Source organism: Pseudophryne corroboree, chromosome 10 (assembly GCF_028390025.1).
Source record: "Pseudophryne corroboree isolate aPseCor3 chromosome 10, aPseCor3.hap2, whole genome shotgun sequence".
NCBI classification, from domain to species: domain Eukaryota; kingdom Metazoa; phylum Chordata; class Amphibia; order Anura; family Myobatrachidae; genus Pseudophryne; species Pseudophryne corroboree.
Genome location: NC_086453.1, coordinates 293,537,499 through 293,553,903, shown reverse-complemented (window position 1 = coordinate 293,553,903; position 16,405 = coordinate 293,537,499). Strand labels below are relative to the sequence as shown.

At 43.5% G+C, this 16,405-nt stretch overlaps 1 protein-coding gene across 8 annotated transcripts in view; it reads left to right on the top strand.

The window, feature by feature from the left end:
- Positions 1-16,405, top strand: part of CAMTA1 (calmodulin binding transcription activator 1) — a 2,328,268-nt gene that overhangs the window by 1,451,948 nt on the left and 859,915 nt on the right. The window lies entirely within an intron of this gene.

The window sequence follows — 16,405 nt, the reverse complement described above, 5'->3', positions numbered from 1 at the left end:
GCAGTCTTCCATCAGCATTCTCCTGTCGGCATAATGCTGTCGCCATATTGACTGTGGATGGCGTTAGTGAATACGAAATATCTTCATCCCCTGATTTTGAGAGACATTTCTGCTACCTGGACATGCATCTTAGGGGGTGTAGCGGTAGACAAATATCAGAGGGCGCACTGTTCAAAAGGGTTGGGGCTGCAATGCCGGCGATCAGAATCCTGAACGTCCTGGACGTTATCATCCCGAGCACGGGATCCCGGACGCTCGAATGCCGGCAGGGGGAGGGCGAGCGCAACAGAGCACTGAGGATGTGGAAGGATTGATCTGTCTGTTGGTGGATCTCTCTTTGGGTGGGATGTATCAAGCCTTGGAGAGCGATAAAGTGGAGAAGTTGTCCAAAAGAGCTTGTAGTGACAATTCAAAGACACAGGTCAGGATCGGATGCACGGTCGGTGATATAGTTAGTGTGCGAGGGGCGGCAAAGCTGACACTTCTAGTGAGGCACGGGACGGGAATGCCCTGCATTAGGGCGCTGCAAGTGGGTGTCTCAGCTCTTAATTTGCATAAAGATTCAGACACGACTGCATCAACTTCTGAATTGGATTTATCTTCTCTATTAAGGACACTTATGAATAATTTTTTTTCTAGATGTTAGACACAGCGTGCCAAATAATGGACCCATTCAGTCCCATGAATCCTTAATAAAACATATGGTATCTGCCCTACTAAGTCCCAAAACTAGTTTGCTTTTCATAAAAGAGCAGCTATAACATTAAAAAATAATAATAATGGACTTTCCAGGAGATTTTATATCAACTTAGTTTTGTTTTTACAAGTTATTGGGATCCCTACAACTGAAGCTATTATCGTCATTCATAATAATTGCAAATAATTCTGTAATATGAAAAGTGAAATTGCAAACAAATGTACTATGTCTAAACTCCAAAGAATTCATCACAAAAATACAATTATATAAGTGTATAGTTTTATGAACGTGTCTTCAGTAATTTATTTACCGCTCCTAATTTATCATTTGCCTATTTTCCCTAATTAAATTCTAACCTGCAAAATTGAATCTGGTCTCATCGGTATGCTATGCTCACTGATAGGATAGATCAATCTTTTCTACTTGTCTTAGCTGTTATTCAGTGTCCTACTTTTATTTTTCTCCTTCATAAACTCCGTCTTTTTCCCCTTAACTCCTAACTGCAGACATACAGTATAGGGGAAATCCAATTGCCGGCAAATCCCTTCATCCTGCTGAGACAGCCCCATAGGGTAGCAAGCACTTTTGTGCAGATCTGGCATTGGCCGGGGCGAAGGGTGCAAGATGGGGTGCTGTTGCATTTAAACACTGCGCAATGGCAATTTAATTCCCCCCATAATGCTTATATAATTGTGTGATATAATCATAATAATAATCAGTACATAGTCATATTTTGCCAACAGACGATCAATCCTTGGAACTCTCTTTTCATCCTTGTATAGAAAGTTATTTTTTGTAGTTGACACAATGTGGTAAATGATTGAAGCAGTGATAAGAGTGGAGAAGTGAGCCAATGGAGATGTTGCCCATGTCAACCAATCAGCATTGAAGTAACATTTATTATTTGCATACTACAAAATTATTCAGAGCAGCTGATTGGTTGCCATGGACAACATCTCCACTAGCTCAAATTTTTGCTAAATTAATAAAACAAAAATAATTATAAATTCTACTAATGAAAACTGCTTTCTGATTGGATGTTATTTCTTAAAGCACAATTAAAGCACAGTCGTGTTTTTAGGATTATTGAAGTGATTTACCACTTGGAGAAAGATCCCACTCCTGACTAACAGATACCCTTTTCTAGTTTTCCACACATATAGATCACCAAATTGGATAGATTTGTTCCTGTTAGGGCTATACCACAAGCACATGCTGATAGTGGTCATTTGCCGACTACAGTTATAGAAACATGCCTGGATATGTCCCATTTAATTTTGATCACATCATTCTCTATTAATTGTGTATGCTATTTGGTTATATTTGGGCCAATTTGCTGTTATCTGTATAGAAATCAATTGGTGTGTGCTAATCATTCATAGTCTGTGTCACGATTCCAGCCTGCTACGGCAATCTAGGACAGCTGGTTCGTGGCGGCGCTCACTGATAAATACACAATTTCTCTGCCACCACAAAGGAAAATAATAGAGTCTTTACATTCTCCGCACAAATATTAATATTGCACACTTAATTACACATAGGTATGCAACATTGAGCCTCATGGGCTCACAAGTTCAATAAGAATCATGAAGAATTCACTAGATTAAATGTATTTAATCCAAAAAATATATCTAAAGCTTAATTATCAAAACACTTAAGAAAATATGACATACAGGTTATGATTTGAGAATAATTTCAGAAATAAACTAAAAATGATTAGAAAAGTCAGAAGTTCAGGACCTACAACAGAGACCTTAGAAACTTCTGTTGTTGGGGGGTTTCACAAGGATAAAAGGTATGCTGCATTCCCAGCTCATAGCTGTTTCCCCGTGGAATGAACAGTAATTGCTGGATGATATTTCTTTTTAGGGATTCCATTTCCTTTTTTTTCCCCGAAACAGGTTTTACTTGTCAAACCTAAGCTCAATAGGGCCCGCCCTGGGTCTACCAAGCAGGGTCACCTTATCACACTAGCAGGGTCTACCTAATCACTAGCATAGTGATATGACTAGATCACCCATAAGGCAGAAAACATTTGGGATTCATTGATGTGCATCTTCCTTGACTTCAGAAGATCTGACACCTCAATAGCCTTGTTGTCTGTAGACCAAGCAATAGGTGAGATTTCTCTAGCTCACATATGGCCCCCTGCTGTGTATAGTTCACATACAGATGGGTCCTTGTTTATCTTGACCTTTAATAGGATTAACTGAGATTGCCCAATCGGACTTAATCCCCTGCTGTATGCCTTAATCCCCTGCTGTATTGTTCTCTGTATTGTAGCTGAGAACAATAGATGAAGGGTTTATGCTGATAAATCATGTTGTGCCTAGGCGAAGAAAACTAGTCAAGATAACCGTGGACCCATCTGTACATTCGAAGATCTGAGGCACAGACCTCTTTTCCCGTTGTCATGGTGTTTAAGTAAACAGCTTGTTTTAACACAACTGGTCATTTTGATTTCAATAACTGACTTATACAATTTGAAGATACAGGACAGGATGCAGGAAGTTCAAAAATTCTGCAAAAACCTCAGAAAATGGCATTTTCCAAGGTTTGGCCGCATACTGCATATGCACCGAGCCCCTGAATGTGATAGATTCCAGGGCTTGGATGCCTGTGGGCTTCTATCGCACTGCCCCCCTGAGAGGGATCCAATCAGATCCTTCACAGCTCTCCCCTGTGGCACTTGCATCACCTGCCACATGCGCAGATAGATCTCCAGGTCCTAAACCCAGAAGTCCTATCATCGTAAAGGACGGCTCTTGCCACAAGAGCTGTCCTTTGTGATTTTCTTCATTCATGTGGCACTAATAAAGGCAAATATGCATGTGGTCAGTGGCGGGATGCTGCTTGATGCCTCCTGTGCACAATGTTTTATACAGAATGGCAATTGGCAGGCTATACATAATTCAATAGTCCCTTATGTCACAGTCGGTTCCCCTAAGTAGTCATGCAGTGATGTCTTTTTGCTTTTACACCTCAATCTCATATTCAGTATCACACATACTTGCCTACCAAAGTCGGATGACGCTACCGCGCCCCCCCCCCCCCCACCCGGAAAGGTCGGCAAGTGTCCCGCATCCGCCTCCAGTCCCCGCACCCCCTTTCCCCTTGGCCGCCCACAATGGAGCACCAGTGTCTGAGGGGGACCCAATGACGTGATTCGCACTGAATTGCATCATTGTAGCCCCCCCCCCTCCCCCCCCCCCCCCCCCCGCTATCCAGTGCCTGTTTCCTTGCCACTGGATAGCGGGGGGCAGAGCCAAAATAATGTTTTTGTGTATACATGCCCCCTTACCACCGTACCCACCCCTTGCTTGCCGACCAGGCTACCCAATGTTGGCAAGTACGGTATCACACCCTGCTATGCAGGACCTGTGAATACTATGGAGAGGACCCAGGAGGTGTGTGTAAATTTGCTTGGATTGGCTACTGAATCTGTCCAATCAGGTACCAGCAGTTGTGTGGTAAACTGCCTACATACCAAATATTGCTAGAGAGTCCTGGCGATTTATGAGGGATACAACCTAAGGAAGAAAATCCTAAAGTGGAGAGCTTCTTTAAAATAGCCATGTGATGAAAGGTAATGTTACACTTATTATCCTGGGGGGGAAAAAACAAGCCTGAATAAATTATCTGACTGGTGAGAAAACAGCCGTCTTCTGTTTATATTATTTACTGAAACTCCTTTCCGATTCCTAAATCAGTATACGAAGTGCAGTTTGTAATTAGAATGTTTTTCTGCCTTGTGTTTGTAAATTTTATACCCTAAATATGTATTATTTATTACCATGCGTCGCATCTAAAATTGCCTATGTGCACAATCCTCTATTATTATTGTCATTTATTTATAAGAGGCCAATTTATTCTGCTGAGCAATGGAGCAGGGAAAATGGTTGTAAAGTCTCAGAATTAGCACTGTCTTGCGGAGTACGGTAGAGAGACAGAGCCTGTTGTAAGAAGCTCACAATCTTTGGTTATACACCTGTCATTAAGCAAACTTGTCCTGTGCCTTACATACATTCCCACGGTAGCCACACAGCTGACACTCAGAACAGAGAGAACGCTGCCAGGTGCGTATGCATGGTGCGTTGCATGGCGTAGATGTGTCTGCATTTGGTCTTGCGCACGACTAAGCCCCCAATTTATCAGTGAGGTGTTCTTGCTATTGTTGCTTTTTCCAGTCTGCAACTAGACAGTGATTGGCTGTCTGGCGGATAGCTGGAGCTATCCACCAATCAGAGTGCTTACAGTCATTTTCTGCATGGAAGTATGTCAAGAGATTGCGCGGGACTGAAAGAGGGGTAAGTAGTTATTTTAATTTGTTCCTGTGAATGGGTGGGCATTGCTTTGCCCAGGGCCGATATTGCTATTAAGACAGCCCTGTGAATGGTCATACTTGCCAACAATACCAGAATATCCAGGAGAGTCATTTATTCCGGAGGGTTCTTCAAGTGACAGATACTGTACTGTATATAAAATATTATGGAACACTGCAAAACTATTTCACGATTTCATTATATAAGGGCTCGGGTGAACTTGCCACAAGAGGTTTCAACAGATCTTTTAAGCTTTGAACCCTGGATGGTAAATGTATGTTTCTGAGTCCACGCTGATGAAAAAACCCAGAAAACATCATTCTGAATTAGGAATGTGCTAAAATACTACTGTACTTGTGTACATTCATCTTGTTAGTGAGAGGGGGAATTGCTGGCTCCTATCAGAATGTTCTTTTATCTTCAATTTGGCAAAATAATTTAGATCACGTACTGTCGGTTCGAATCATCGGTGATACGATAAGATGGAGGTTTCTTTAACTCATTTTGACTGGCGACTGTTAAACATCATGTAATGAAACATGACTTGATGCATTACAATGTGGGTGCACAGAATACCTCTGCTTGTGATCTTCCGGCTGTGCGACAAACTCTACATACGAGCAAATGTGATAAGTGCCCATTATTTAGGAAACATCTCCGGCTTCATTCAAAAGCCAAATAGAAATATTTTAAAAGGAAATGTCTGTGTCAGAGTTCTGTTATATAGCAGGTGAATGAAACACAATCATCGGATGATATAAATACATGATTGAAAAATACAGGAAGGTAATGCAATATATACAGGGAAAGCTGCATGAGGGCAGGCAACAGCCAGCAAACTAAAGTCTTCTGATGGTGAATACCTTTTTTTAACATTGATTACTTTACTTTAGTAAGAGATTTATCAAATCTTGTAGAGAGATAAAGTACCAACCAATCAGCTGCTAACTGACATTTTCTAGCGCAGTGATCCACAGAATGGTAGTTGGTCAAATCAATTTATTGGTCCATCACAGGTGCATATAAGGGAGGGGTTAATCTAGATTAGGAAGAAAAAGAAAATTCCCCCAGCACACCATAATAGACGAGCAAAAGAGAAATACATCTAGCATAGGCAGTAAAATAACAGAAACTGATTGGTTGACACTTTATCTCTCTCTACTTTATCTCTCTCTAATCTGTGATGCCTCTCCCCCTTAGTAGCTGTTTGATATACGTTGTCCTTAAAGGATTACAAATCTGCCCAGACAAGTTGCTATATATACATATGTCCCTAAGTGTTACAAGGTTCCTGCCTTACAGTTGTAGTTGTCTTTGAGTGTCTATCTTTAGAGTGGATCCATAGAGGCTGTCCACAGCTATGTATAAGTAATTAGTAGAATGGAGCCTCTGGAAAACACTGTATCATGAGATGAACGATAAGACATGCCGCAGTGCTATTGGTTGAGGATATGAATACAATTATGTCATATTGCTACAGCAAATTTTGACAAGTAACCAATGGACTTAGAGCTACAGTCAGCATAAGGTCAGGGAGAGTGCATGTGCAATCCTCCTCTCTTGCAGGGGTTAAAGGGGGGGGGGACGAGGTGGAAATTAGTTGCGCCACCAGTAATGGTGGGGGGAACTAGTTCCACCTCCTCCATTGCCCTGCACAGTAATTCCAACAGAAAAGTCCACCCCATCACCTACATCAATAGATGCTGAAGGTGGCGCTAGCATTACTAATTAGCTGCAGCCAATTCCACCTTCCTTAGGTCCTGCTGGCTCCATGGTCCTCCTCCATCTACAACCCACCCCTCCTGGTACTCACACACGCTGTGTCTGTTGGACAGCATTCATACCCTCCGCAGGTCCCAGTGGCTTCCTTTTCCTTCATATGATGCCATGCTGTCACCGCTGCTGAAGTGAAGAACAGCCATGTAGAGACGCAGGCTCTGTGCATCTTTAAGACAAGATGAGAGGGGGCTGGTGGAACAATTGAGGTGGGGAAGCTGTTGGAGGGATACAGGGCATGAGCTGCTGGAGGGACACAGATGGTGAGCTGCTGGAGGGACAAAGGCAGAGATGTGTATAAGGGGCACTATTGTGGGTATTATGTGTATAAGCGTCACTATGCATAAGGGGCATTATTATTGTGGGCATTATGTTTAAGGGGCACTACTACTGTGGGCATTCTGTATATAAGCGGCACTACAACTGTGGGCATTTTGTGTATAAGTGGCATTTCTGTGGACATTATGTGTAAGTGGCACTACTGTGATCATTATGTGTAAGGGGGACTACAACTGTGGGAATTATGTGTAAGGGGCACTACTACTGTGGGAATTGTGTGTAAGGGGCACTACTGTCGGCATTGTATATAAGGGGTACTACTGTGTGGCATAACATGTATAAAGAGTACCATTGTGTAGTGCAATGTGAATAAAGGGCACTACTGAGTGACGTAACCTGAATAAGGGGCATTACTATGTGGTGTTATGAATCCTGGGCACTGCATGTGGTGTAATGTAAATAAGATTGTGCTACTGTATGGTGTAATATTAATTGGAGGTACTACTGTGTCACCATGCCGCTTCTTTGTGAGCTCCCTTTCCCTTTCTAAAGTATGGGAAGTAGGGCACTAATTTATAGCTTGCAGGGGGGTGCTGAAATCACTAGCACTGGCCCGGGCTCTTCTTAATGTGAGGGGGTGGGGGGTGGCAGTGTTAGTGAGTTCCACAACCTCTCCAGGACCACTTTAAGCCCTACTCTCTTGTCTACCTTGATGTATAGGACTTCCTTTATACATGTCCTCTTGAAGCTGCAGTGCAAACGCCCTGTATAACTTTTTCAGGGCTTCCCCTTTTTTAATTTTGCATTCCCTCCTTTAGTGCCTAAAACACCTCTTCAAAAGGGAACGCAGCAGTGTTCGCCTTCTGTAAGTTTATGAAAATGTTGCTGCCAAGTGTGCAGGGACTGAGATACCCACTTTTTCGCCTATGCACACTGTAATACCGATTTGGTGCATCCTTATATGCCACCATTTGTTGCACCATGGAAACTTGCCTAGTCCAATGGCCTTCTTTGCCTGCAGGTGTCTGTGAATACAGCCAATTGCATTGACACGGAGGCAAAACTGTAGCTCTCTGAAGTCCAGACACATACCATTGCGACAATTTACTTCTCAGATTCAAATTTCAAAATTAGTATGTACTAGGTTCTCAAATACAATTATGTTGGCCTGATGAAGCCTAGGGCACTGGGAACTGGGTTCTTCAGGATTCTGTTAGGTGCAGAAGAAACTGAATGCACTTAGATTATACGCGTATATGTTAAAAGTACACTGAAACTGAATACGTATATTGTGGTGCTGTATATGGTATCAGTTATGGAGGCTGTTTAACATCAGGGAAGGTACAGAAGTTTTTTTTATTCGTTTTTATTACTTTGTACATTTTTCCTTATATTTGCTGAAATGATTTACAATTGTTTAATGGAATCACAACTATTTCACTCATCTGTTGTCTCCAACCAAGACAAATTTCTGTCTCATAAGATGCTTATTACTATTCACCACATCAAATGTCGGCCTTCTCCACTCCTTCTATCGCTGTAGAAGTAAACGATGAATTAAATAGGATTGCCAAATTCCCAGGGCTTCCTTTCTACATTAATTATAACATTTATGTTATGTAATTACACTTCTTTATCTATTACCAGAAATAAACGTCCCCCCTCCGCTATTTCCCATATTGCAACAGAGTGAAGTGAAAAAGATTTTCCCATTAAAGGTGTCTCAATCAATTTAAAAATATACATTTTATACATTGTGCTAAATGCAGATCATATCTCGAGGGGAGAAATTCAATATTTATCACTAAGGCAACCAAGGTGTTTAAAGGGAAAAACATAGATTCTGAATGAAAATCTAATATGTACTGTGACATCCCCAAGAGGCATGTGAGTGTGACTGCCTCAGGTGAGGTAGATGTGAGCACGTCTCTCTGTCTACAGGGGGCCAAGTGAGATAGATAGATAGATAGATAGATAGATAGATAGATAGATAGATAGATAGATAGATAGATAGATTTAGATTTCCTGATCTCTTTCTGCAACACTCCTGCCCTCGTTTTCTCCATCAATCTCTCCCCCTCTTTCTCCATCTCTCTCTTGCTCCTCATTTATCTATTTTTCTTATTAGCACTTGATTTTGTTAAATAGATTCCATAGCAGTTACCAATGCATTTACATTTCATCCTTAGTACAGCATTATACTTTTGGGGCCATTTTCACCTCTACAGGTTTTTTTTATTTTATTATTATTATTATTATTATTATTATTATTATTTCTGTATGTGGTCTGTACATCCAATGTGCATTTTTTCTTTCTTGTAAACTTTGTATTACTTTTTTGTTGGATAATGGTGTGATGTTGTTATTGTTTGATCAGCGGGAGTACCTGAGTTGTCGTCATGAAGTGGTGTTTCATTAATAAGTAGACTGTAGATGTGTGTTACGCCGGTGCTCCATGGAAATGACATCACTGACACTGGTGGGAGGGGTTAGCGTTAATACTAACTACCATTACATGCCAACATGATGACATCATTCAGCAGTACCTAGATAATTATTTATTTATTTGTATGCGTGTGTGTGTGTGTGTATATATATATATATATATATATATATATATATATATACAGCATACACACACACACACACCCACACACACACACACACACACACACACACACACACACACACACACACACACACACGCATTGCAGTGAACACCAGAAACTATCAGCTATGGTATTGAGTATATCTAGGCCATAACTCCTGCTACCTTCAGAAATAATTGGAGACTACAGATGTGTGTTACATCGATACTCTCTGGAAATTACATCACTGACACTAGTGGGAGGGTCAGACTTCATACTAACTACCATTACATGCCAACGTGATTACATAATTTAGCAGAATATATATATATATATATATATATATATATACACACACACACACACACACACAAGCATTGCAATGAACACCAAATACCAACAGCTATGGCATTTAGTTTGTCTAGGCCACAACTCCGTATGCTACTAACACTTTGTTATTTTAGTCTGGAATCTTTTTGATACATTTCTTTATTAACTTGGTAGACATAAAGGAATACAAATTGTGTTCCATTTTCTTATCACTTTCAAGATATTTGCTCGCTGTGAGACGCGATACATATGTATTCCTAATATACATTTTATTGACAGAAAGGTTCTCTCACTCCAAGGGCTCTGTTAAAGCACAGGCAGGAGATCGGCAGGTGTCCTCTGCTGCTTAATATTGCATGATACACTGCATGGCATCTTGCTGACAGAAATCTCTATTGTTCATAATATCAATCTGTCTGCATTTATCAGCAAGGAGGGCTTTGTTCCTTGCGTGCACAAATGTCATTCCGTAGGATGTACATGCTGAAGGTGTGTTTCACCAACATGAACAATCTGATTATTAGACTGTGATAAGTTGAAGTTATTATTTTGGAACACGATTAATAAATAACACATGCCAGATCATCAAAGAGAACTCCCCAGAATTAATCTGCCTATTTCCGAACAGTTCAATCTGTCACTTTTTATTGTCAAAAGCGAAATAAAAATATAAAGCCGCCTTTGTTAACACCTCCGGCTTAAGAACATTAACATTCATAGACGTTTCAGTTGATACAGCCGTCTTTTATGCTGGTAATACATTTACACCATCATCTACAGACAGTAGTTCCAGGTCAGCGGTGCAATAATAAGACAGTTGTTGCTCTGAATTTCTACACCGAGAAATACATTTAAATAAAATGTTAATATTTGAGTCTTTTATTATGGATACAATTGTTAGAAGTGCAGTGAAGATATGAACGTTATAGCAAATGGTGTTAGCGGAAAGGTTTCTAATGCTAAAGGCATTCCCGTAGTCTGTACGTAGTCTACAGGTCTGTTCTATGTCATTAAAGATGGGGAAAGCAATTCAACCGATTCTAAAATTTAAACTCAATTTGGTACATCATTATTTGCCACCAATTTCCTCAGAACAATGAATGCCCTTGCAAAGTGCCTGGTACATATAGAAGCCAATCAGCGAGGATCAAGACATTTCACTCCTCTATAGCCTTATAAAAGGCACTTGCAGTCCCTTTGGCACTAATTATTCTCGGGGTGTCAATGCTTTGAAGGCTACTATTTATGAATTGTGACATGAGCAGTGATTATAACCAGTGGCGGATCCAGGGGGGGGGGCACTCGGGCCCGTGCCCCACCCCTGTCATTTGTGGCCTCCGTCCCCCCCAGCACCGGCGCCTCACAGGGAGATGACGGGCGCCCGCTGAGATTGTGTTACCAGCGGGCGCCCGTCTCCCTGCACAGCGGCAGCCGGAGGCAGCAGCTCAGTACTGAGCTCCGGCTTCCGGCGCTGTCACTGTATGGCGTGCGCTATGGGAGAGACGTCAGTCATGACGTCTCTCTCATAGTGCTGACTGAGGAGCGGACGCCCAGGGAGGAGGAGGACTGCAGCGGTCTGGAAGCGGGAACGGGGCTTGGTAAGTATGTTCTGTTTTCTCTTCCTCAGTGCAGCGGGGGCATCTACTGGAGGCAAACTAAGGGGGGGGGGGGAAATTACTACTCAGGGGCATCAACAAGGGACATTACTACTGGGGGCATTATTACTGGGGGAGCATCTACTGGGGGCATTACTACTGGGGGGCATCAACAAGGGGCATTACTACTGGGGGCATTACTACTGGGGGGCATTAACAAAGGGCATTACTACTGGGGGCAAACTACTGAAGGCATTATTACTGGGGGGCATCTACTGGGGGCATTACTACTGGGGGGGCATTACTACTGGGGGCAAACTACTGGGGGCATTATTACTGGCGGGCATCTACTGGGGGCATTACTACTGGGGGGTTATCTATTGGGGGCATTACTACTGGGGGACATTTTTAGGGGGGGGGATCTACTGGGGGCAAACTACTGGGGGACATTATTACTGGTGGCATCTACTGGGTGTATTACAACTGGGGGCATTATTACTGGGGGGCATCTACTGGGGGCATTACTACTGGGGGGGCATCTATTGGGGGCAAACTCCTAGGGGGCATTCTGGGGGCAAACTACTGGGGGGACCTTATTACTGGGGGCACACTACTGGGTACATTATTACTGGGGGCCAACTACAAAGGGGCTAACTACTGGGGGCAAACTACAGGAGGGCATTACTACTGGCGGCGTAACTACAGGGGCATTACTACTGGTGGCATAACTACAGGGGCATTACTACTTGGGGGGTAAACTACAGGGGGGCATAACTACATGGGCCAAACTACTGGGGGCATTACTACTGGGGGCTAAACTACAAGGGGGGCATAACTACAGGGTCTAAACTACAATGGGGCAAACTACAGGGGGGCATTACTACGGGTGGCTAAACTACAAGCAGGCAAACTACTGGGGGCATTACCACTGAGAGGCTAAACTAAAGGGGGGGGGTAAACTACTGGGGTCATAACTGCAGGGGCATTACCACTGGGGGCATAACTACTAGGGCGCTAAATGACTGGGGGCATTACTACAGGCAACATTACTACTGGGGCAATACGGGCATTGCATAAGGGGCACCACTACTATGGGGTCTATATAAGGGGCACTACCAGTACAGTGGACATTGCATAATGAGCGCTACAACTGTGGGCATTGTATAAGAAGCGCCACCTCACATGCACCGAAGCCGCACGCAAATGTACTTGCCCCTTCCATGGTGCCCCCCCTATCATTTTCTTCTGGATCCGCCCCTGCCTCTAACTAACCTATATCACATGGCCAAAGATATGAGGACGCCAAAGATCACACCCATATGTGCTTGTTAAACATCTGATTGCAAAGCCTTGTGCACCAGTGGTGGATTCTACCTAGGGGCTTCAAGACTGCAGCACTCACAGTAAATTTGCCACCTGCAGGGACTGCCTAGCAGTGACTTCTCATTGGAAGCATTCCCTGCTAATCACATGCAGACCCAAGGGGAGGTGTTTTCTCTCCCTGAGACTGCCAGTCCGGACTGCATGGGAAGCCTCTCATCTGCTTAAGCCCCGCCTTCTGGTGATGTCGGCCATCAATCACTGGGAGGACAGGGAGCCATCAGACACACACCCCGGCCAGACAGGTAAGCCACCACCTCTGTTGGGCACTGATATGGAGTTGGTTCCCCTTTGCTGCTGTAACAGCTTTGTAATGTGGCTTCAGGGATTCACATCTATTCATCTACAAGAGCATTGGTAACGTTCAGTGATAAGGCCTGGTTCACTGTCAGCATTCCAACTGATCCCAAGCGTGTGCAGTGGTGCAGAAGTCAGGGCTATGTACAGGATTGTCACGTTCTTTCGCACCAAACTCGGCAAACCACATTTGATGAACCGCGCTTTATACAGTATGTGGGGGCTTCTTTATGCAGAAACATTAAAGGGCCTTTCCCAAGCAGATGCCATAAAGGTGAGAGCACACAATTCTCTAGAGCAGTGATTCCCAAATGAATCATTCTTCTGGTACAGTATCTGCCAAACCCAGATTCGTTCGTCATCCTGCCAGATGGTGAAGCGTGCCTTGTTACTCCAGAGAATCTGTGTCCACTGCTCCCGAGTCCAATGACCTTGTGCTTTACACCACTCCAAGCCAAGGTTGACATTGAGCAAAGTGACCCAAGACTTGTCAGCCCTGGAAATCCAATGCATAGCGCTTCCAATGAGCAGTTCTTTTGTTGATGTTGTTCCCAGAACATGGAACTTAGTATAGAGTGTCGACCCTAAGTATAGATGCTTTTTAGGCATAATTTGTGCTTTAGCAATCACCAGTCCCATTCTAGACCTTTGTGGGTTACTACTTCGATGTTGCTCCAAGACATTTTCCACCTTACAGATGTTTATATTTATAAATGAGATGAAAAGGAAACGTGTACACATCTGTTATCCCCTTATTTCCTAATTGTGAACACAGTTCTCTTTGCTTATTCTCACCTTCACAGTCTCTATGTCACATTTTAGGAGTTGAAATCAAAGTGCATGTGAACAATTAGGTGCCAGATTCACAGCAGTTTGAGGGTAAGCATGATGAGAGAGTAGCAGTAGTCACTATCAACAGATGGATGACGACTGCTGCAATCTGTTAAGAATAATATCTTCAACCGCAACATAAACACCAGTGGCAGGAACATAGAACTATTGGAATACCTATGCACTAATGTTCATATTCACAACAGATATTTGATAAAAGATTATTGTTATAACAAGCAGCTGTGATCCTTATTCGCTGTTAGAAACAAATCTCTGTGGGTTTAAAACTAATAGCCAGTGGATGAATTAGAAAACTAACTGCGCTTAAGGATTCACAGATACAAAGTAAACCGACAATGCCAGAATGTAATGGAAAAAAAATATATATATATATTTATTAGCTGCAATCAATGATATGTATCAATATAAAATCAAGGGAAAAACATAAAGAGATACTGTGCACAGTAACACAATTTTCTCTAACGTCCTAGTGGATGCTGGGGACTCCGCCCAGCATCCACTACGGACTACGAGAAATAGATTTATCGGTAAGTAAAATCTTATTTTCTCTAACGTCCTAGTGGATGCTGGGGACTCCGTCAGGACCATGGGGAATAGCGGGCTCCGCAGGAGACAGGGCACATCTAAAAAGCTCTTTAGGTCACATGGTGTGTACTGGCTCCTCCCCCTATGACCCTCCTCCAGGCTTCAGTTAGGTTTCTGTGCCCGGCCGAGTAGGGTGCAACCTGGATGGCTCTCTTATAGAGCTGTTTAGAAAAGTCTTTTTTAGGTTTAAACTAATCAGTGATACCTGCTGGCGACAGGATCACTGCAACGTGGGACTTAGGGGAGAGACTTGCAACTCACCTGCGTGCAGGAGGATTGAAGTCTTAGGCTACTGGACACTGAGCTCCAGAGGGAGTCGGAACACAGGTCAGCCTGGGGTTCGTCCCGGAGCCGCGCCGCCGATCCCCCTTACAGACGCTGAAGACGGCAGAGACGGAGGTCCGGTGACAGGCGGCAGAAGGCTTCTCAGTCTTCATAGAGGTAGCGCACAGCACTGCAGCTGTGCGCCATTGTTGTCTCACAGGCTCACTGACACGGTCACGGAGGGTGCAGGGCGCTGCTGGGGGCGCCCTGGGCAGCAATATAAATACCTAATTTGGCAAAAGAAATACACCACATATAGCCATTAAGGCTATATGTATGTATTTTAACCCAGGCCAGTATTAAAAAACCGGGAGGAAAAGCCCGCCGAGAAAGGGGCGGAGCTTATTCTCCTCAGCACACAGGCGCCATTTTCCCTCACAGAAAGGCTGAGGGGAAGGCTCCCATGCTCTCCCCTGCACTGCACTACAGAAACAGGGTTATAACAGAGAGGGGGGGCAATGATTTGGCGATATAAATATATATTAAATGCTATAAGGGAGGAACACTTATATAAAGGTTGTCCCTGTATAATTATAGCATTTTGGTGTGTGCTGGCAAACTCTCCCTCTGTCTCCCCAAAGGGCTAGTGGGTCCTGTCCTCTATCAGAGCATTCCCTGTGTGTGTGCTATAGGTCGGTACGTGTGTGTCGACATGTATGAGGAAAATGTTGGTGAGGAGACGGAGCAAATTGCCTGTAATAGTGATGTCACTCTCTAGGGAGTCGACACATGAATGGATGGCTTACTTATGGAATTACGTGATAATGTCAACACGCTGCAAGCCGGTTGACGACATGAGACAGCCGGCGGACAAATTAGTATTGGTCCAGGCGTCTCAGACACCGTCAGGGGCTTGTAAAAACGCCCATTTACCTCAGTCGGTCGACAGACACTGACACGGACACTGACCCCAGTGTCGACGGTGAAGAAACAAACGTATTTTTCCTTTAGGGCCACAAGTTACATGTTAAGGGCAATGAAGGAGGTGTTACATATTTCTGATACCACAAGTACCACAAATAAGGGTATTTTGTTGGGTGGGAATAAACTACTTGTAGTTTTGCCTGAATCAGATAAATTAAATGAAGTGTGTGATGATACGTGGGGTTCCTCCGATAGAAAGTTATGGGCGGTATACCCTTTCCCGCCAGAAGTAAGGGCGAGTTGGAAAACACACCTTAGGGTGGATAAGGCGCTCACACGCTTGTAAAAACATGGCGTTACCGTCTCCAGATACGGCCGCCTCAAGGAGCCAGCTGATAGGATGCTGGAAAATATCATAACAGTATATACACACATACTGGTGTTATACTACGACCAGCAATCGCCTCAGCATGGATGTGCAGCGCTGAGGGGGCTTGGTCGGATTTCCTGACTGAA